Source organism: Leuresthes tenuis, unplaced genomic scaffold (genome assembly GCF_036924035.1).
Source record: "Leuresthes tenuis unplaced genomic scaffold, fLeuTen1.0.hap1 SCAF_10, whole genome shotgun sequence".
Classification (NCBI taxonomy): domain Eukaryota; kingdom Metazoa; phylum Chordata; class Actinopteri; order Atheriniformes; family Atherinopsidae; genus Leuresthes; species Leuresthes tenuis.
The window spans coordinates 27,849,363-27,872,797 of record NW_027325364.1 but is presented as its reverse complement, the minus strand read 5'-3'; the positions used below and the strand labels follow the sequence as shown (position 1 = coordinate 27,872,797).

Sequence of the window (23,435 nt, the reverse complement as noted above, 5' to 3'; positions counted from 1 at the left end):
ATAGGCCTGCTTTCATGAGTTCTGCACGATTTCGGATTTTGCTATAAAATGAATTGCTTTGCTCAAACCAAGTTAAAACTGCTTTGTCCTTCCATATTCATCAATGTCTAGATCGACTTCAACAAAGAAAAACGGAGGTGTTCGGGAGCGATCAGAACAAAGCCTCAATACGGGATTCTCGTGGTGTTTTTGTTGCTGCCTTGTCTTTTGCACAGAGTAAAAGACAAGGCAGCCATCGAATAGGGCCCGATTGTTCCTAGTTGGTCAGCCGAGGAGCAAGGGGGGGGGGAGCAAGCGTCTCAACCAAGCAAAGCTCACCATGGGGAAGGTGGCTATGCCAACTAGCCTGATGCCCTGCTCCCGCAGTGACGGATAATCGTACTCTGGTTTCTCTTCATAACGTACAAGTCTTTCGCCTTTTACTAAAGATTTCTGTGGAGAGCAGCACTAATGAGTTGTTTCTATTTTTGGCAGGCTTTACCTTTGCGGGTGAAGCCCTTTCTGTCTGTGCAAAAGAAATATTCTTACTGTGCAGAGTGACTTCTCTGAGTAGAGTCGCCTTACTTGTTGCGACTGTGCCGATGTTCGAAGCTGGAGTGCAAAGTTGTTGCTTGAATGGTGCTTGCTGGAGCATGCGGGAGTGCAAAGTTATACCATTTAAAAGGGCTGAAGAGTGCTCAGTGCAGCGGGTGGGCGGAGGTGCAACGTGACACTCTGGCCACCTATGGCCATAAAAAGAACACTGCTACAAGTGCGCATTGTGCCAGCAAGGGCCCTCGGACCTGAAACAGTGGACAGTTATCGCTTCTCGGCCTTTTGGCTAAGATCAAGTGTAGTATCTGTTCTTATCAGTTTAATATGTCCTCTATACGAGGACAACATATTAAATGGATTTTTAAGAATAGGAGTTGAAAAAGAAGCTTGCTCCGTTCACTCCAAGCCTCGACCCGGTACTGCAGTGCCGCTGGGAAAGGTGCGCTCTCCTCTGCTCTTGTGAAAAAGCAAACAGCGGTGCAGGATGGAAGTTTCAGGGAGCCCAAGATGAAACTTTCTTTTAATCTGCTGAGAAAAGAGAGTGAATGCGAAGTGGAGTTTAACACGGCTCTGGGAGCGAGCCGAGTGCGGGCTAACCGGGAGAATTGCTTGAAAGAAACGCGAGACCGAATGAGTGGTCAGAACAAAGCCTCAATACGGTGTTCCCGTGGTGTTTGTGGCTGCCTTGTCTTTTGCACAGAGTAAAAGACAAGGCAGCCATCGAATAGATTGTTTCTACTTGGTCAGCCGAGGAGCAGGGGGGGGGGGCAAGCGTCTCAACCAAGCAAAGCTCACCAAGTAGGAACAATCGGGCCCTTTTCGATGGCTGCAACACCTGAAAGAGATATTGATGCGAGACCCGATCAAATGCTTTTTCAAAGTCTAAATTTAAGATGACAAGCCGGGTGTTTCTGTCTCTAGCGTAATCAATGATGTCTCGAATCAGTACGAGGCTGTCGGTGAGTTGTCTCCCTGAGATGGCACAAGCTTGGTCTGGGTGAATTACCTCCTCTAAAACAGAGGACATCCGTGTCGCTAAAACCTTGCTAAAAAGTTTACAGTCAAAGTTTAAAAGTGTGATGGGCCTCCAATTCTTTAGGTCAGTCTTATCATTTTTTTTATAAAGTAGAGTCACTATTCCCACTCTAAAACTGTCAGGCAGTCGGTCGAGTTTTTCAAAATCTTTAAAAACATCTAAAATGTCTGATGATAAAAGGTCCCAATAGGTCAGATAGAATTCTGCAGGAAGCCCGTCTAAACCCGGAGCTCGACTTCTCTTAAAACCTGTTAGGCATTTTTTTAACTCTAAAGCAGTAAAATTCTGTGTCAAGTGTGCATTCTCTTTTACGGTTTTGTCAACGAATTTTAAGATTTCTGCCGATGTTTCCAAGTCCACTGGTTTCTCTTTGTACATGTTACTATAAAAGGTATGTACAGTTTCAATCATCTCTTGTGTGGATTTTGTTAAAAACCCATCTTCTCTTTTTAGATTTTGATTACACTCCTTTTTATTTATAACTTTCTTTCTTTTTCACCTTCCTCAATTTCCTGCTCCCTGCTTCTTACAAAAATTCCTTTACTCTTTATTTCTGCTAAAACTGACATTTCCTTTTTGACATCTTTGATTTCTTCTTTAAAGTCTATGCCACACTGATTTAGTTTAAAGTAGCGCTGTAAGCGTTTATGTAGTCCCATCATACATCTATTCTCTTTCCTTTTTTTACATTTACCTTGCTGTTTAAAAAAAGTCTGGGTCGTTTCCTTCACCATTTCCCACCATTGTGCATGTGTTTCGTAGAGGTCTTGAAGGGTCTGCCACTCTTTATAACATTCCCTGTACTGACTGACTATGATTTCATCCTCCAACAGGGAACAGTTGAGTTTCCACAGACCACTTCCTACCGTCACACCAGAAGGGGGTGAAAGGGTGCAGGAGAGCATAAGGTGGTCTGAAAAGAAAACAGGGGTTAATCTAACATCAGTGGGTGGGCAATCTCTAGTAAAGAAATAATCAATGCGAGAGGCTCTGGTGCCATCATGACTAAACCAGGTGAAGCCCTCCTCTCTGGGATGCATGGTTTTAAAACAGTCAGTAAGCTTAAAATCCCTGCATATGCCCTGAAGTAAAATCGAAGTCTTATCCACTTTAAAATCTACCCCTGCTCTTTTTCTATCTTTCCTGCTCAAGATACAGTTAAAATCCCCTCCTACAACTAAAGGTACTTGCCCTAGCATGTAAAGCTGTATATCTTCTAAAAGGTCATACCTTTCATTTTTTCCATTGAAACCATAAATATTTAAGAGGTTAAAGTCTTGCCCCATAAAATTCAAGTGTGCTAAAAGTGCCCGTCCGTCTCTCACCACTGTGCTACCTTTCACCAGAACATGCGGATTTTTAATTAGAATGGCCACACCATCATTTTTATTTTGATTTGAGCCACTCCATATCAATAAATGGGGCCACATTTCCTCCCATTGTCTATGGTTTTTTAAAAAAGGTAGTCCACATTCTTGTATTAAAAACACATCTGATTTTATGGAGTCTAAGAAGGATAAAATACTCTGGGCTCTTGTCTTTGATTTCACACTTCTCACATTTAGTGTTGAGAAGGTGAGAACCATTAAAAGCATAAAGGAAAGTAGGTATGTCATTTTCGTTTTTCTAAGTTATCAAAACAAATTACACACAGGTTATTTCTTGGGAAACTAGCTCTTCCTTCATTTCTTTAGGTGAAAAGTGAGTAGGGTGATCTATATTTCCTTTTCGGACTCTCGGTGTTGGCCTCTGACGCAATGTTGCATTTAACTTTGAGTCCCTGGGGGTTGATTGCAGAGCTGAAGTTAAAAAGGAGACCTCATTTGGTGAGTCGGAGGGGAAGACTAGGTTCTTCCACTGAAGAACTGTCTGAAAGGGACCTAACCCTTCCCCTCTTCTCTGATACCACTGGGGAATCAGAGGCTCAGATGCCGTCCTCTTCGGCTGTTGACCTTCGGGGAGGTGAGTATCTTCACTAGACTCACCTGTCTGCTCTTCCTCCTCATTTAGCGTAGCTCCACCCTCTGCCTGTGAATTCTCACAGACTTCAACACTGAGTGGTGAGGCCTCTACAGGCCCCTCCCCTTTTTGCTCCTCACTTCCAATCCAAGCTTTTGGCGGGAAGTTTGAATTTATTGGGTCAACCTCTTCACTTTGTTCACCAACTGCCACCTTTGGTCCTTCTCTTTGTTGGCTTGACTGTGGCTTTACCGTCTTTAATTTGTTGGCAAAAGATTTAGGGCAATCTCTGAAGAGGTGATTTAATTCTCCACAGAGATTACATTTCCTGCCATTTGGACACTCTCCAAAAGTTTGCCCAATTTCTCTGCTCTTCCCACATAACACCTTGGTACAAGCCTCAACCAGGTGTCCATGCTCACCACACTTGCGGCAGAACTTGGGCTGCCCCTGGTAGTGGATGTAACCTCGGTTTTCAAGGTGGCCAGAGTGTCGCCCACCCACTGCACTGAGCACTCTTCAGCCCTTTTAAATGGTATAACTTTGCACTCCCGCACGCTCCAGCAAGCACCATTCAAGCAACAACTTTGCACTCCAGCTTCGAACATCGGCACAGTCGCAACAAGTAAGGCGACTCTACTCAGAGAAGTCACTCTGCACAGTAACAAGATTTCTTTTGCACAGACAGAAAGGGCTTCACCCGCAAAGGTAAAGCCTGCCAAAAATAGAAACAACTCATTAGTGCTGCTCTCCACAGAAATCTTTAGTAAAAGGCGAAAGACTTGTACGTTATGAAGAGAAACCAGAGTACGATTATCCGTCACTGCGGGAGCAGGGCATCAGGCTAGTTGGCATAGCCACCTTCCCCATGGTGAGCTTTGCTTGGTTGAGACGCTTGCCCCCCCCCCCCCCCCCCCCCCCCCCCCTTGCTCCTCGGCTGACCAAGTAGGAACAATCGGGCCCTATTCGATGGCTGCCTTGTCTTTTACTCTGTGCAAAAGACAAGGCAGCAACAAAAACACCACGAGAATCCCGTATTGAGGCTTTGTTCTGATCGCTCATTCGGTGTCGCGTTTCTTTCAAGCAATTCTCCCGGTTAGCCCACACTCGGCTCGCTCCCATAGCCGTGTTAAAGTCTACTTCGCATTCACACTCTTTTCTCAGCAGACTCTTGGGATTTTATCTATAAAATGAATTCCTTCACTCAAACTATGTGAAAACTGCTTTGTCCTTAATATTTACCATGTCTAGAAAGATTTAAACAAAAAAAACAACGTTGTACTTTGCAGTAAAAGAAAGAGCAAATCTAAAGTTTCAGGAATCCGAGAATAAGCTTACTTTCATGAGTTCTTCACGATTTCGGATTTTGCTATAAAATGAATTCCTTCACTCATACTAAATTAAAACTGCTAAACCGCTAATCTGTTATATGTAAGGCAGATGTCAAATTCACCGAAATAGGATCTAAGGGTATTCGGCCAATCGAGCTGTAGCAGCTTCGGTAAAAGAGTATAAGTTGAAGAGTTTGTGAATAAAGGTGTGTGCACACATAGTGTGCTGTACGAAAATAGGCAGGGAGCAATGCCGGCTGGGGTATATGTTCTTGTATGTTGTCTGACTGTTTGATTTGAATGTGTTGTGTAAGTGTCCTGTTGAATGTTACATGTTTGGGCTTTGACACGCTTCACTGTGGTTGTTAACTGTGTGGTGTGTCCTGAAATGTTATATGTTTGGGCTGTGTGACATGCTTAATGCTTGTCAGTAGCTACCCACTTATTCATATATAGCAACTGACAACATAAGAAGTCCGGACATACTTTGATAGTAGTTGTAGAAGTATCCTTATTGATAATAGATCACTAATTCATAGTGATAGAACAGTAGATGAACAGGTGCTTGCACATGTCTCACGAAAATAAAATGGGTGTATGATTGCTGACGGCAGAGCAATACTGCCAAACTTATGAGTTCTTGTGGCAAACTTGATTCAGTGTCTTGACGTGTATACGCTGTTTCGCTGACTTGATTGTCACAAGAAACAAAGTGTGTTTGATAAGATCCGACCATTTTATTACGGGAGGATCAGTATGTATGGATTCTGATGTGACTGATAAACCCATTCGTATCTTAAGCATAATCTAATACGTGAGACAACGCCCTGGCACACGATAAAAAAAAAAAAAAAGAGAGAGAGCGGTTTTGTGTCCCCACAGTCCATAATGTAGAAAAGAGAGAAAAAAGCCTTTCTGATTTGGTGTGTGTGCTCATAGTGCAGAGTGTAGAGAAAAGAAAGCCGTTTTGGTGTCACGGGTGTTGTGACTTACACACACACATTTCTAAATTGAGAAAGGAAATTATTTTAGAGGAAGCACTAGAGTTTAGATCCCACATTTGTTGATAGGCATTCATTTATTTCTTCACTTCTGATGAAGTTTCAACAATAAACAACAAACTTTGTATTATGAGAAAGAACCAGACTCATTCTTCAGGAATCCGAAAATAAGCTCTATTTTATGAGTTATGCACGAATTCGGATTCTCCTATAAAAAGAATTCATTAACTCAAACCAAGTTAAGACTGCTTTGTCCTTCATATTTATTCAGGTCTAATCAAGTTTCAACGATAAACACCGTTGTACTTTGTAGAATGAGAAAGAACTTCTTCAGCAATAAGCATCTCTCGACATATGACGAAATACAGATTTTGCTATAAAATTAATTCCTTCTATCAGCCTGACTTAAAACTGTTTGTCCTCCTTATTTATCCACTTCAAATCAAGTTTCAACAATTAAAAAAAAATTGTAGTTTGAGAAAGAACACCTTAATCTTCAGCAATCAGTATAAAAAGAGGTGCAAATGCCAACCATACATACCTAAAAGGTGGAGCGGAAGTATTCAGCTGCAAGTAGGTGTGAATGTCTACCCATAATTACTGAAAAATGGGTAAGAAAAGGTGCGAATGCCTAACCATACATCATCAAAAGAGGGAGCGAAGGTGTTCCGCTGTAAGACGGTGTGAATGTCCGACCATAGATGGTAAAAAGCGGGTAAGAAAAGGTTAAATTACCCGACTGTACACAATCAAAAGAGGGAGCGGAGTTGTTCAGCTAAGAGAAGGTGTGAAAGTCCGACCTTGGTTTGTAAAAAGTGGGTAAGAAAAGGTTCGTATGCCCAAATATACACCATCAAAAGCGGAAGCGGAGGTGTTCGGCTGCAAGATATTGTGAACGTCCGACCAAAGTTTGTAAAAAGCATTTAAGAAAAGGTTCGAATATCTAACCAAACATAATCAAAAGCGGGAGCAGAGCTGTTCGACTGGAAGTAGGTGTGAATGTCAGATCATAATTTGCAAAAAGCTAATGAGAAAGTTTGAGAATGCCCGACTATACACCATCAAATGCGGTAGCGGAGTTATTCTGCTGTGAATAGGTGTGAATCTCCAACCATAAATGCTGAAAAATGTGTTAGAAAAGGTAAAAATGCCGGTCCATACATCATCAAAATCGGGAGAGGTGGTGTTCAGCTGCAAGAAGGTCTAAATGTCCATCAATAATTGCTAGAAAACATGAAAGAAAAGTTTCGAAAATCAAACCACACATGATCATAAGTGGGAGAGGAGGTGTTCAGCTGCAAGAAGGTGTGAATGTCCACCCATAATACCTGAAAAATGGGTAAACAAAAGGTGCGAATGCCCAACCATACATCATCAAAAGCAGGAGTGCATGTGTTCGGCTACAAGAAGGTGTGAACGTCCAACCAAAGTTTGTAAAAAGCAGTTAAGAAAAGGTTCGAATATCCAACCAAACATAATCAAAAGCGGGAGCAGAGCTGTTCGACTGCAAGTAGGTGTGAATGTCAGATCATAATTTGCAAAAAGCTGATGAGAAAGGGTGAGAATGCCCGACTATACACCATCAAATGCGGGAGCGGAGTTGTTCGGCTGTGAGTAGGTGTGAATCTCCGACCATAATTGCTGAAAAATGTGTTAGAAAAGGTAAGAATGCTGGACCATACATCATCAAAAGCGGGAGAGGTGGTGTTCGGCTGCAAAAAGGTTTGACTGTTCGACTAAAGTTTGTAAAAAGAGGGTAAGACAAGGTGCGAATGCCTGACAATGTATGATCAAAAGCGGGAGCGGAGGTGTTCAGCTGCAAGAAGGTTTGAATGTCCATCAATAATTGCTAGAAAACATGAAAGAAACTTTTCGAAAATCAAACCGCACATGATCATAAGTGGGATAGGAGGTGTTCAGCTGCAAGGTGTGAATGTCCACCCATAATTCCTGAAAAATGGGCAAAAAAAAGGTGTGAATGCCCAACCATACATCATCAAAAGCAGGAGTGGAAGTGTTCGGCTACAAGAAGGTGTGAACGTCCAACCAAAATATGTAAAAAGAAGTTAAGAAAAGGTTCGAATATCCAACCAAACATAATCAAAAGCGGGAGCAGAGCTGTTCGACTGCAAGTAGGTGTGAATGTCAGATCATAATTTGCAAAAAGCTGATGAGAAAGGGTGAGAATGCCCGACTATACACCATCAAATGCGGGAGCGGAATTGTTCGGCTGTGAGTAGGTGTGAATCTCCGACCATAATTGCTGAAAAATGTGTTAGAAAAGGTAACAATGCCGGTCCATACATCATCAAAAGCGAGAGAGGTTGTGTTCGGCTGCAAGTAGGTGTGAATGTCCAGCCATAATTACTCACAAACGGGTAAGAAAAGGTAGTATTGCCAGACCATATATGATCAAAACAGGGAGCGGAGGTGGTTCAGCTGCAAGAAGGTTTGAATGTCCGACTAAAGTTCAAATATATTAACAAAAGCGGGAGAGGTCTTCGGATGAGAGTGGTTGAAAATTTCCGACCATAATGTATAAAATGCGGTGAAAAAAAGGTGTGATAGAACACTAAAAGGTGGAGCGGAAGTGTTCGGCTGCAAGAAGGTGTGAATGTCCAACTATATTTGGTGAAAAGCAGGTGAAGCAAGGTCTGAATGCCCAACCTTACATCATCAAAACGGAGATCAGAGGTGTTTGGCTGCAAGAAGGCCATAGTTTGCCAAAAGCGGGTAAGGTGCGAATGTCCGACTAAATATCAACAAAATTTGGGGCGGAGGTCTTCGGATGCAAGTGGGTGTGCATATCCCACCATACAAGTATGGTGGAGAGGAAGCTGTGAATAGCCGACCATAGTTTGGAAAAAGCGGGTAAGAAAAGGTTTGAATGCCCGAACATACACCATCAAAAGAGGGAGCGGAGGTGTTCCGCTGTACGAAGGTGTGAATGTCCGACAATACTTGGTAAAAAGCGGGTAAGAAAAGGTTAAAATACCCGACTGTACACAATTAATAGCGGGAGCGGATGTGTTCGGCTACAAGAAGATGTGAAAGTCCGACCATGGTTTGTAAAAAGCAGTTAAGAAAAGGTTCGAATATCCAACCAAACATAATCAAAAGCGGGAGCAGAGCTGTTCGACTGCAAGTAGGTGTGAATGTCCAGCCATAATTACTCACAAACGTGGGAAGAAAAGGTAGTATTGCCAGACCATACATGATCAAAACAGGGAGCGGAGGTTCAGCTGCAAGGTGTGAATGTCTGACTATAGTTTGTAAAAAGCGGGTAAGACAAGGTGCGAATGCCCGACAATGTATGATCAAAAGAGAATGCGGAGGTGTTCGGCTGCAAGGTCTGAATGTCCAACCATAATTTGTAAAAACCGGTTAAGAAAAGGCTTGAAAGCCCGACTATACATCATCAAAAGCGGGAGCGGAGGTGTTCAGCTGCAAGAAGGTGTGAATGTTCGACTAAAGTTTGTAAAAAGCTAGTAAGACAAGGAGCGATGTCCCGACATTGTATGATCAAAAGCGGGAGCGGAGGTGTCCAGCTGTGAGTAGGTGTGAATGTCCGACCATAATTGCTGAAAAATGTGTTAGAAAAGGTAAGAATACTGGACCATACATCATCAAAAGCGGTAGAGGTGGTGTTCGGCTGCAAGAAGGTGTGAAAGTCCGACAATGGTTTGTAAAAAGCGGGTAATAAAAGGTTCGAATGCCCGAATATACATCATCAAAAGCGGAAGCGGAGGTGTTCGGATGCAAGAAGGTGTGAACGTCCGACCGAAGTTTGTAAAAAGCAGTGAAAAGCGAGAAAAAGCTTTTCGTGAGTTCTGCATGATTTGGGATTTTGCTTATAAAATGCATTACTTCACTCAAACTATGTTAAAACTGATTTGTCCTTCATATTTACCATGTCTAGAAAGATTTAAACAAAAAAAACAACGTTGTACTTTGCAGTAAAAGAAAGAGCAAATCTAAAGTTTCAGGAATCCGAGTATAAGCCTGCTTTCATGAGTTCTGCACGATTTCGGATTTTGCTATAAAATGAATTGCTTTGCTCAAACCAAGTTAAAACTGCTTTGTCCTTCCATATTCATCAATGTCTAGATCGACTTCAACAAAGAAAAACATTGGACTTTGCAGTAGAAGAAGTTGAAATCCATCTACACATTGATAAATATGAAGGACAAAGCAGTTCCCACTTGCCCATAAGAAAATAAGCTTATTCTCGGATTCCTGATCCTTCAGTTTTGCTCTTTCTTCTACTGCAAAATACAATGTTTTTCTTTGTTGAAGTCGATCTAGACATTGATAAATATGAATGAAAAAGCAGTTTTAACTAGGTTTGAGTGAATGAATTCATTTTATACATAAAATCCGAAATCGTGCAGAACTCATAAAAATAAGCTTATTCTCGGATTCCTAAAACTTTTGATTGGCTCTTTCTTTTACTGCAAAGTACAACGTTGTTTTTTTGTTTAAATCTATCGAGACATTGATAAATATGAAGGTAAAAGCCGTTTTAACATAGTTTGAGTGAAGGAATTGATTTTATAGATAAAATCCCAAATCATGCAGAACTCCTCAAAAGGGGCGTATGGCTTAATCACAAGTGTGGTTCTTTCTCATTCAGGGTAGTATGAGGAAGTTTATGCTTGAAATATATGTAGAAATGGGTACATATGAAGGACAAAGCAGTGTTAACTTAGTTTGAGTGAAGGAATTCATTTTATACATAAAATCCCAAATCATGCAGAACGTATGAAAAGAAGCTTATTCTCGGATTCCTGATCCTTCAGTTTTGCTCTTTCTTCTACTGCAAAATACAATGTTGTTCTTTGTTGAAGTCGATCTAGACATTGATAAATATGAAGGAAAAAGCAGTTTTAACTTGGTTTGAGTGAATGAATTCATTTTATATATAAAATCCGAAATCGTGCAGAACACATGAAAATAAGCTTATTCTCGGATTCCTAAAACTTTTGATTTGCTCTTTCTTTTATTGCAAAGTACAACGTTGTTTTTTTGTTTAAATCTATCGAGACATTGATAAATATGAAGGTAAAAGCCGTTTTAACATAGTTTGAGTGAAGGAATTAATTTTATAGATAAAATCCCAAATCATGCAGAACTCCTCAAAAGGGAGGTATGGCTTAATCACAAGTGTGGCTCTTTCTCATTCAGGGTAATATGAGGAAGTTTATGCTTGAAATATATGTAGAAATGGGTACATATGAAGGACAAAGCAGTGTTAACTTAGTTTGCGTGAAGAAATTCATTTTATACATAAAATCCGAAATCGTGCAGAACTCATGAAAATAAGCTTATTCTCGGATTCCTAAAACTTTTGATTTGCACTTTCTTTTACTGCAAAGTACAACGTTGTTTTTTGTTGAAATCTATCTAGACATTGATAAATACCAGCCGAAACTCTGCTGCCGCTTTTGATAATTTACGGTTGGGCATTCTTACCTTTTCTTACCCGCTTTTTACAAATTATGATCTTACATTCACACCTACTTGCAGTCGAACACCTTCTCATCCACTTATGATCATGTGCGGTTGGGCTTTCGCACCTTTTCTTACCCATTTTTCAGTAATTATGGGTGGACATTCAGACCTTCTTGCAGCCGAAAACCTCCGCTCCTCTTTTGATCATACATTGTCGGGCATTCACACCTTGTCTTACCCGCTTTTTACAAACTTTAGTCGGACATTCAAACCTTCTTGCAGCTGAACCACCTCCACTCCCTGTTTTGATCATATATGGTCTGGCAATAGTACCTTTTCTTACCCGTTTGTGAGTAATTATGGCTGGACATTCACACCTTCTTGCAGCCGAACACAACCTCTCCCGCTTTTGATGATATATGGTCCGGCATTCTTACCTTTTCTAACACATTTTTCAGCAATTATGGTCGGACATTCACACCTACTCACAGACGAACACCTCCGCTCCCACATTTGATAGTGTATAGTCGGGCATTCTCACCCTTTCTCATCAGCTTTTTGCAAATTATGATCTGATATTCACACCTACTTGCAGTCGAACAGCTCTGCTCCCGCTTTTGATTATGTTTGGTTGGATATTCGAACATTTTCTTAATGCTTTTTACAAACTTTGGTCGGACGTTCACACCGTCTTGCAGCCGAACACCTCCGCTTCCGCTTTTGATGGTGTATAGTCGGGCATTCGAGCCTTTTCTTACCCACCTATTACTTACTATGGTTGGACATTCAAACCTTCTTGTAGCCGAACACATCCTTTCCTGCTTTTGATGATGTATGATTTGGCATTCGCACCTTTTCTTACCCATTTTTCAGTAATTATTGGTCGGACGTTCAGACCTTCTTGCACCTGAACACCTCTGCTCCCGCTTTTGATCATACATTGTCATATTCGAACCTTCTCTTACCCGCTTTTTACAAACCATGGTTGGACTTTCATACCTTCTTGTAGCTGAACAACTCCACTCCTGCTTTTGATGATTTATGGTTGGACATTCGCATCTTTTCCTACCCATTTTTCAGTAATTATGGGTGGATATTCACATCTTCTTGCAGCTGAACACCTCCTCTCCCGCTAATGATCATGTAAGGTTTGATATTCGAAAATTTTCTTTCATGTTTTAAAGCAATTATTAATGGACATTCACACCTACTTGCAGCCGAACACCACCTCTCCCGCTTTTGATGATGTATGGACCGGCATTCTTACCTTTTCTAACACATTTTTCAGCAATTATGGTTGGAGAATCACACCTACTCACAGCCGAACAACTCCGCTACCGCATTTGATGGTGTATAGTCAGGATTTCTCACCCTTTCTCATCAGCTTTTTGCAAATTATTCTCTGACATTCACACCTACTTGCAGTTGAACAGCTCTGCTCCCGCTTTTGATTATGTTTGGTTAGATATTCGAACCTTTTCTTAACTGCTTTTTTACAAACTTTGGTCGGACGTTCACATCTTCTTGCAGCCGAACACCTACGCTTCCGGTTTTGATAGTGTATATTCGGGCATACGAACCTTTTCTTACCCGCTTTTTACAAACCATGGTCGGACTTTCACACCTTCTCTTAGCTGAACAACTCCGCTCCCTCTTTTGATTGTGTACAGTCGGGTATTTTAACCTTTTCTTACCCGCTTTTTACCAACTATGATCGGACATTCACACCGTCTTACAGCGGAACACCTCCGCTCCCTCTTTTGATGGTGTATGTTCGGGCATTCGAACCTTTTCTTACCCGCTTTTCACAAACCAGGGTCGGACTTTCACACCTTTTAGTAGCCGAACAAATCCGCTCCCGCTATTGATTGTGTACAGTCGGGTATTTTAACCTTTTCTTACCCGCTTTTTACCAACTATGATCGGACATTCACACCTTCGTACAGCGGAACACCTCCGCTCCCTCTTTTGATGGTGTATGTTCGGGTATTCAAACCTTTTCTTACCCGCTTTTTCCAAACTATGGTCGGCTATTCACAGCTTCCTCTCCACCATACTTGTATGGTTGGATATTCACACCCACTTGCATCCGAAGACCTCTGCCCCAAATTTTGTTGATATTTAGTCGGACATTCGCACCTTACCCGCTTTTGGCAAACTATGGCCTTCTTGCAGCCAAACACCTCTGATCTCGCTTTTGATGATGTAAGGTTGGGCATTCAGACCTTGCTTCACCTGCTTTTCACCAAATATAGTCGGACATTCACACCTTCTTGCAGCCGAACACTTCCGCTCCACCTTTTAGTGTTCTATCACACCTTTTTTTCACCGCATTTTATACATTATGGTCGGAAATTTTCAACCACTCTCATCCGAAGACCTCTCCTCCCGCTTTCTTTAATATATTTGAACTTTAGTCGGACATTCAAACCTTCTTGCAGCTGAACCACCTCCGCTCCCTGTTTTGATCATATATGGTCTGGTAAAACTACCTTTTCTTACCCGTTTGTGAGTAATTATGGCTGGACATTCACACCTACTTGCAGCCGAACACAACCTCTCTCGCTTTTGATGATGTATGGACCGGCATTTTTACCTTTTCTAACACATTTTTCAGCAATTATGGTCGGAGATTCACACCTACTCACAGCCGCATTTGATGATGTATAGTCGGGCATTCTCACCCTTTCTCATCAGCGTTTTGCAAATTATGATCTGACATTCACACCTACTTGCAGTCGAAAAGCTCTGCTCCCGCTTTTGATTATGTTTGGTTGGATATTCGAACCTTTTCTTAACTGCTTTTTACATATTTTGGTTGGACGTTCACACCTTCTTGTAGCCGAACACTTCCACTCCTGCTTTTGATGATGTATGGTTGGGCATTCACACCTTTTTTTTGCCCATTTTTCAGGAATTATGGGTGGACATTCACACCTTGCAGCTGAACACCTCCTATCCCACTTATGATCATGTGCGGTTTGATTTTCGAAAAATTTCTTTCATGTTTTCTAGCAATTATTGATGGACATGTAGACCTTCTTGCAGCTGAACACCTCCGCTCCCGCTTTTGATCATACATTGTCAGGCATTCGCACCTTGTCTTACCCACTTTTTACAAACTTTAGTCGAACAGTCACACCTACTTGCAGCCGAACACAACCTCTCTCGCTTTTGATGATGTATGGACCGGCATTCTTACCTTTTCTAACACATTCTTCAGCAATTATGGTCGGAGATTCACACCTACTCACAGCCGAACAACTCCGCTCCCGCATTTGATGGTGTATAGTCGGGCATTCTCACCCTTTCTCATCAGCTTTTTGCAAATTATGATCTGACATTCACACCTAATTGCAGTCGAACAGCTCTGCTCCCGCTTTTGATTATGTTTGGTTGGATATTCGAACCTTTTCTTAACTGCTTTTTACAAACTTTGGTTGGATGTTCACACCTTCTTGTAGCCGAACACATGCACTCCTGCTTTTGATGATGTATGGTTGGGCATTCGCACCTTTTTTTTACCCATTTTTCAGGTATTATGGGTGGATATTCACACCTTCTTGCAGCTGAACACCTCCTCTCCCACTTATGATCATGTGTGGTTTGATTTTCGAAAATTTTCTTTCATGTTTTCTAGCAATTATTGATGGAAATTTAGACCTTCTTGCAGCTGAACACCACCTCTCCCGATTTTGATGATGCATGGACCGGCATTTTTACCTTTTCTAACACATTTTTCAGCAATTATGGTTGGAGATTCACACCTACTCACAGCCGAATAACTCCGCTACCGCATTTGATGGTGTATAGTCGGGCATTCTCACCCTTTCTCATCAGCTTTTTGCAAATTATGATCTGACATTCACACCTACTTGCAGTCGAACACCTCCGCTTCCGCTTTTGATGGTGTATATTCGGGCATACGAACCTTTTCTTACCCGCTTTTTACAAACCAAGGTCGGACTTTCACACCTTCTCTTAGCTGAACAACTCCGCTCCCTCTTTTGATTGTGTACAGTCGGGTAATTTAACCTTTTCTTACCCGCTTTTTACCATCTATGGTCGGACATTCACACCGTCTTACAGCGGAACACCTCCGCTCCCTCTTTTGATGATGTATGGTTAGGCATTCGCACCTTTTCTTACCCATTTTTCAGTAATTATGGGTAGACATTCACACCTTCTTGCAGCTGAACACCTCCTCTCCCGCTTATGATCATGTGCAGTTTGATATTCGAAAATTTTCTTTCATGTTTTCTAGCAATTATTGATGGACATTCAGACCGTCTTGCAGCTGAACACCTCCGCTCCCACTTTTGATGGTGTATAGTCGGGCATTCGAGCCTTTTCTTCCCCGGTTTTTACAAATTATGGTTGGACATTCAGACCTTCTTGCAGCCGAAAACCTCCACTCCCTCTTTTGATCATACATTGTCGGGCATTCGCACCTTTTCTTACCCGCTTTTTACAAACCATGGTCGGACTTTCACACCTTTTAGTAGCCGAACAACTCCGCTCCCGCTATTGATTGTGTACAGTCGGGTATTTTAACCTTTTCTTACCCGCTTTTTACCAACTATGGTTGGACATTCACACCTTCTTACAGCAGAACACCTCCGCTCCCTGTTTTGATTATGTATGGTTTGACATTCGCACCTTCTCTCACCCGCCTTTTACTATGGTCGGCCATTCACAGCTTCCTCTCCACCATACTTGTATGGTGGGATATTCACACCCACCTGCATCCGAAGACCTCCGCCCCCACTTTTGTTGATATTTAGTCGGTCATTCGCACCTTACCCGCTTTTGGCAAACTATGGCCTTCTTGCAGCCAAACACCTCTGATCTCGCTTTTGATGATGTAAGGTTGGGCATTCAGACCTTGCTTCACCTGCTTTTCACCAAATATAGTCGGACATTCACACCTTCTTGCAGCCGAACACTTCCGCTCCACCTTTTAGTGTTCTATCACACCTTTTTTTCACCGCATTTTATACATTATGGTTGGAAATTTTCAACCACTCTCATCCGAAGACCTCTCCTCCCGCTTTTGTTAATATATTTGAACTTTAGTCGTACATTCAAACCTTCTTGCAGCTGAACCACCTCCGCTCCCTGTTTTGATCATATATGGTCTGGCAATACTACCTTTTCTTACCCGTTTGTGAGTAATTATGGCTGGACATTCACACCTACTTACAGCCGAACACAACCTCTCCCACTTATGATCATGTGTGGATTGATTTTCGAAAATTTTCTTTCATGTTTTCTAGCAATTATTGATGGACATTTAGACCTTCTTGCAGCTGAACACCACCTCTGCCGATTTTGATTATGTATGGACCGGCATTTTTACATTTTCTAACACATTTTTCAGCAATTATGGTTGGAGATTCACACCTACTCACAGCCGAACAACTCGGATTTTGCTATAAAATTGCTTTGCTCAAACCAAGTTAAAACTGCTTTGTCCTTCCATATTCATCAATGTCTAGATTGACTTCAACAAAGAAAAACATTGGACTTTGCAGTAGAAGAAGTTGAAATCCATCTACACATTGATAAATATGAAGGAAAAAGCAGTTTTAACTTGGTTTGAGTGAATGAATTCATTTTATACATAAAATCCGAAATCGTGCAGAACTCATGAAAATAAGCTTATTCTCGGATTCCTAAAACTTTTGATTGGCTCTTTCTTTTACTGCAAAGTACAACGTTATTTTTTTGTTTAAATCTATCGAGACATTGACAAATATGAAGGTAAAAGCCGTTTTAACATAGTTTGAGTGAAGGAATTGATTTTATAGATAAAATCCCAAATCATGCAGAACTCCTCAAATGGGGCGTATGGCTTAATCACAAGTCTGGTTCTTTCTCATTCAGGGTAGTATGAGGAAGTTTATGCTTGAAATATATGTAGAAATGGGTACATATGAAGGACAAAGCAGTGTTAACTTAGTTTGAGTGAAGGAATTCATTTTATACATAAAATCCCAAATCATGCAGAACGTATGAAAAGAAGCTTATTCTCGGATTCCTGATCCTTCAGTTTTGCTCTTTCTTCTACTGCAAAATACAATGTTGTTCTTTGTTGAAGTCGATCTAGACATTGATAAATATGAAGGAAAAAGCAGTTTTAACTTGGTTTGAGTGAATTAATTCATTTTATACATAAAATCCGAAATCGTGCAGAACTCATGAAAATAAGCTTATTCTTGGATTCCTAAAACTTTTGATTTGCTCTTTCTTTTATTGCAAAGTACAACGTTGTTTTTTTGTTTAAATCTATCAAGAGATTGATAAATATGAAGGTAAAAGCCGTTTTAACATAGTTTGAGTGAAGGAATTAATTTTATAGATAAAATCCCAAATCATGCAGAACTCCTCAAAAGGGAGGTATGGCTTAATCACAAGTGTGGCTCTTTCTCATTCAGGGTAATATGAGGAAGTTTATGCTTGAAATATATGTAGAAATGGGTACATATGAAGGACAAAGCAGTGTTAACTTAGTTTGCGTGAAGAAATTCATTTTATACATAAAATCCGAAATCGTGCAGAACTCATGAAAATAAGCTTATTCTCGGATTCCTAAAACTTTTGATTTGCACTTTCTTTTACTGCAAAGTACAACGTTGTTTTTTGTTGAAATCTATCTAGACATTGATAAATACCAGCCGAAACTCTGCAGCCGCTTTTGATAATTTATGGTTAGGGAATTCTTACCTTTTCTTACCCGCTTTTTACAAATTATGATCTTACATTCACACCTACTTGCAGTCGAACACCTTCTCATCCACTTATGATCATGTGCGGTTGGGCTTTCGCACCTTTTCTTACCCATTTTTCAGTAATTATGGGTGGACATTCAGACCTTCTTGCAGCCGAAAACCTCCGCTCCTCTTTTGATCATACATTGTCGGGCATTCACACCTTGTCTTACCCGCTTTTTACAAACTTTAGTCGGACATTCACACCTTCTTGCAGCTGAACCACCTCCGCTCCCTGTTTTGATCATATATGGTCTGGCAATAGTACCTTTTCTTACCCGTTTGTGAGTAATTATGGCTGGACATTCACACCTTCTTGCAGCCGAACACAACCTCTCCCGCTTTTGATGATATATGGTCCGGCATTCTTACCTTTTCTAACACATTTTTCAGCAATTATGGTCGGACATTCACACCTACTCACAGACGAACAACTCCGCTCCCACATTTGATAGTGTATAGTCGGGCATTCTCACCCTTTCTCATCAGCTTTTTGCAAATTATGATCTGATATTCACACCTACTTGCAGTCGAACAGCTCTGCTCCCGCTTTTGATTATGTTTGGTTGGATATTCGAACATTTTCTTAATGCTTTTTACAAACTTTGGTCGGACGTTCACACCGTCTTGCAGCCGAACACCTCCGCTTCCGTTTTTGATGGTGTATAGTCGGGCATTCGAGCCTTTTCTTACCCACCTATCACTTACTATGGTTGGACATTCAAACCTTCTTGTAGCCGAACACATCCGCTCCTGCTTTTGATGATGTATGATTTGGCATTCGCACCTTTTCTTACCCATTTTTCAGTAATTATTGGTCGGACGTTCAGACCTTCTTGCACCTGAACACCTCTGCTCCCGCTTTTGATGGTGTATAGTCGGGCTTTCGAGCATTTTCTTCCCCGATTTTTACAAATTATGGTTGGACATTCAGACCTTGCAGCCGAAAACCTCCGCTCCCTCTTTTGATCATACATTGTCGGGCATTCGCCCCTTGTCTTACACGGTTTTTACAAACTTTAGTCAGACATTCACACCTTGCAGCTGAACCACCTCCATTCCCTGTTTTGATCATGTGTGGTCTGGAAATACTACCTTTTCTTCCCCCGTTTGTGAGTAATTATGGCTGGACATTCACACCTACTTGCAGCCGAAAAACCACCTCTCCCGCTTTTGATGATGTATTGTCCGGCATTCTAGTCTTTTCTATCACATTTTTCAGCAATTATGATCTGACATTCACACCTACTTGCAGTCGAACAGCTCTGCTCCCGCTTTTGATTATGTTCGGTTGGATATTCAAACCTTTTCTTAACTGCTTTTTACAAACTTTGGTCGGACGTTCACAATATCTTGCAGCCGAACACCTCCGCTTCCGCTTTTGATGGTGTATATTCGGGCATACGAACCTTTTCTTACCCGCTTTTTACAAACCAAGGTCGGACTTTCACACCTTCTCTTAGCTGAACAACTCCGCTCCCTCTTTTGATTGTGTACAGTCGGGTAATTTAACCTTTTCTTACCCGCTTTTTACCATCTATGGTCGGACATTCACACCGTCTTACAGCGGAACACCTCCGCTCCCTCTTTTGATTATGTATGGTTTGACATTCGCACCTTCTCTCACCCGCCTTTTACTATGGTCGGCCATTCACAGCTTCCTCTCCACCATACTTGTATGGTGGGATATTCAAACCCACCTGCATCCGAAGACCTCCGCCCCCACTTTTGTTGATATTTAGTCGGTCATTCGCACCTTACCCGCTTTTGGCAAACTATGGCCTTCTTGCAGCCCAACACCTCTGATCTCGCTTTTGATGATGTAAGGTTGGGCATTCAGACCTTGCTTCACCTGCTTTTCACCAAATATAGTCGGACATTCACACCCACTTGCATCCGAAGACCTCCGCCCCCACTTTTGTTGATATTTAGTCGGACATTCGCACCTTACCCGCTTTTGGCAAACTATGGCCTTCTTGCAGCCAAACACCTCTGATCTCGCTTTTGATGATGTAAGGTTGGGCATTCAGACCTTGCTTCACCTGCTTTTCACCAAATATAGTCGGACATTCACACCTTCTTGCAGCCGAACACTTCCGCTCCACCTTTTAGTGTTCTATCACACCTTTTTTTCACCGCATTTTATACATTATGGTTGGAAATTTTCAACCACTCTCATCCGAAGACCTCTCCTCCCGCTTTTGTTAATATATTTGAACTTTAGTCGGACATTCAAACCTTCTTGCAGCTGAACCACCTCCGCTCCCTGTTTTGATCATATATGGTCTGGCAATACTACCTTTTCTTACCCGTTTGTGAGTAATTATGGCTGGACATTCACACCTACTTGCAGCCGAACACAACCTCTCTCGCTTTTGATGATGTATGGACCGGCATTCTTACACTTTCTAACACATTTTTCAGCAATTATGGTCGGAGATTCACACCTACTCACAGCCGAACAACTCCGCTCCCGCATTTGATGGTGTATAGTCGGGCATTCTCACCCTTTCTCATCAGCTTTTTGCAAATTATGATCTGACATTCACACCTACTTGCAGTTGAACAGCTCTGCTCCCGCTTTTGATTATGTATGGTTGTATATTCGAACCTTTTCTTAACTGCTTTTTACAAACTTTGGTTGGACGTTCACACCTTCTTGTAGCCGAACACATGCACTCCTGCTTTTGATGATGTATGGTTGGGCATTCGCACCTTTTTTTTTACCCATTTTTCAGGTATTATGGGTGGACATTCACACCTTCTTGCAGCTGAACACCTCCTCTCCCACTTATGATCATGTGTGGTTTGATTTTCGAAAATTTTCTTTCATGTTTTCTAGCTATTATTGATGGACATTTAGACCTTCTTGCAGCTGAACACCACCTCTCCCGATTTTGATTATGTATGGACCGGCATTTTTTACCTTTTCTAACACATTTTTCAGCAATTATGGTTGGAGATTCACACCTACTCACAGCCGAACAACTCCGCTACCGCATTTGATGGTGTTTAGTCGGGCATTCTCACCCTTTCTCATCAGCTTTTTGCAAATTATGATCTGACATTCACACCTACTTGCAGTCGAACAGCTCTGCTCCCGCTTTTGATTATGTATGGTTGGATATTCGAACCTTTTCTTAACTGCTTTTTACAAACTTTGGTTGGACGTTCACACCTTCTTGTAGCCGAACACATGCACTCCTGCTTTTGATGATGTATGGTTGGGCATTCGCACCTTTTTTTTACCCATTTTTCAGGTATTATGGGTGGACATTCACACCTTCTTGCAGCTGAACACCTCCTCTCCCACTTATGATCATGTGTGGTTTGATTTTCGAAAATTTTCTTTCATGTTTTCTAGCAATTATTGATGGACATTTAGACCTTCTTGCAGCTGAACACCACCTCTCCCGATTTTGATTATGTATGGACCGGCATTTTTACCTTTTCTAAGACATTTTTCAGCAATTATGGTTGGAGATTCACACCTACTCACAGCCGAACAACTCCGCTACCGCATTTGATGGTTTATAGTCGGGCATTCTCACCCTTTCTCATCAGCTTTTTGCAAATTATGATCTGACATTCACACCTACTTGCAGTCGAACAGCACTGCTCCCGCTTTTGATTATGTATGGTTGGATATTCGAACCTTTTCTTAACTGCTTTTTACAAACTTTGGTTGGACGTTCACACCTTCTTGTAGCCGAACACATGCACTCCTGCTTTTGATGATGTATGGTTGGGCATTCGCACCTTTTTTTTACCCATTTTTCAGGTATTATGGGTGGACATTCACACCTTCTTGCAGCTGAACACCTCCTCTCCCACTTATGATCATGTGTGGTTTGATTTTCGAAAATTTTCTTTCATGTTTTCTAGCAATTATTGATGGACATTTAGACCTTCTTGCAGCTGAACACCACCTCTCCCGATTTTGATTATGTATGGACCGGCATTTTTACCTTTTCTAACACATTTTTCAGCAATTATGGTTGGAGATTCACACCTACTCACAGCCGAACAACTCCGCTACCGCATTTGATGGTGTATAGTCGGGCATACTCACCCTTTCTCATCAGCTTTTTGCAAATTATGATCTGACATTCACACCTACTTGCAGTCGAACAGCTCTGCTCCTGCTTTTGATTATGTATGGTTGGATATTCGAACCTTTTCTTAACTGCTTTTTACAAACTTTGGTCGGACGTTCACAATATCTTGCAGCCGAACACCTCCGCTTCCGCTTTTGATGGTGTATATTCGGGCATACGAACCTTTTCTTACCCGCTTTTTACAAACCAAGGTCGGACTTTCACACCTTCTCTTAGCTGAACAACTCCGCTTCCTCTTTTGATTGTGTACAGTCGGGTAATTTAACCTTTTCTTACCCGCTTTTTACCAACTATGATCGGACATTCACACCGTCTTACAGCGGAACACCTCCGCTCCCTCTTTTGATGATGTATGGTTAGGCATTCGCACCTTTTCTTACCCATTTTTCAGTAATTATGGGTAGACATTCACACCTTCTTGCAGCTGAACACCTCCTCTCCCGCTTATGATCATGTGCAGTTTGATATTCGAAAATTTTCTTTAATGTTTTCTACCAATTATTGATGGACATTCAGACCGTCTTGCAGCTGAACACCTCCGCTCCCACTTTTGATGGTGTATAGTCGGGCTTTCGAGCCTTTTCTTCCCCGCTTTTTACAAAATTATTGTTGGACATTCAGACCTTCTTGCAGCAGAAAACCTCCACTCCCTCTTTTGATCATACATTGTCGGGCATTCGCACCTTTTCTTACCCGCTTTTTACAAACCATGGTCGGACTTTCACACCTTCTTGTAGCCGAACAACTCCGCTCCCGCTATTGATTGTGTACAGTCGGGTATTTTAACCTTTTCTTACCCGCTTTTTACCAACTATTGTTGGACATTCACACCGTCTTACAGCGGAACACCTCCGCTCCCTCTTTTGATGGTGTATGTTCGGGCATTCGAACCTTTTCTTACCCGCTTTTTACAAACTATGGTCAGACATTCAAACCTTCTTGTAGCCGAACACATCCACTCCTGCTTTTGATGATGGGTATTCAAACCTACTTGTTGCCCGCTTTTCATTAATTATGGGTGGACATACACACCTTGTCGCAGCCAAACACCTCCGCTCCCTGTTAGGATCATGTATGGTTGGGCATTCGTACCTTTTCTTACCCATTTTGCAGTAATTATGGGTGGACATTCACACCTTCTTGCATTTGAACACCTCCTCTCCCGCTAATGATCATGTGCGGTTTGATATTCGAAAATTCTCTTCCATGTTTTCTAGCAATTATTGATGGACATT

At 41.6% G+C, this 23,435-nt stretch overlaps 3 non-coding genes across 3 annotated transcripts; 2 read left to right on the top strand and 1 right to left on the bottom strand.

Annotated features, from left to right (window-relative positions):
• The first annotated feature begins 378 nt into the window (after positions 1 to 378).
• On the top strand, positions 379 to 492 carry LOC140317264 (U5 spliceosomal RNA). Its single transcript, XR_011917593.1, has one exon. It is a non-coding gene; the product is annotated as a U5 spliceosomal RNA (small nuclear RNA).
• Positions 493 to 800: 308 nt separating this feature from the next.
• LOC140317147 (U2 spliceosomal RNA) lies at positions 801 to 984 on the top strand. Its single transcript, XR_011917490.1, has one exon. It is a non-coding gene; the product is annotated as a U2 spliceosomal RNA (small nuclear RNA).
• A 3,242-nt stretch (positions 985 to 4,226) lies between these two features.
• LOC140317263 (U5 spliceosomal RNA) lies at positions 4,227 to 4,340 on the bottom strand. The gene has a single exon (XR_011917592.1). It is a non-coding gene; the product is annotated as a U5 spliceosomal RNA (small nuclear RNA).
• Between the last annotated feature and the right edge of the window lie 19,095 nt (positions 4,341 to 23,435).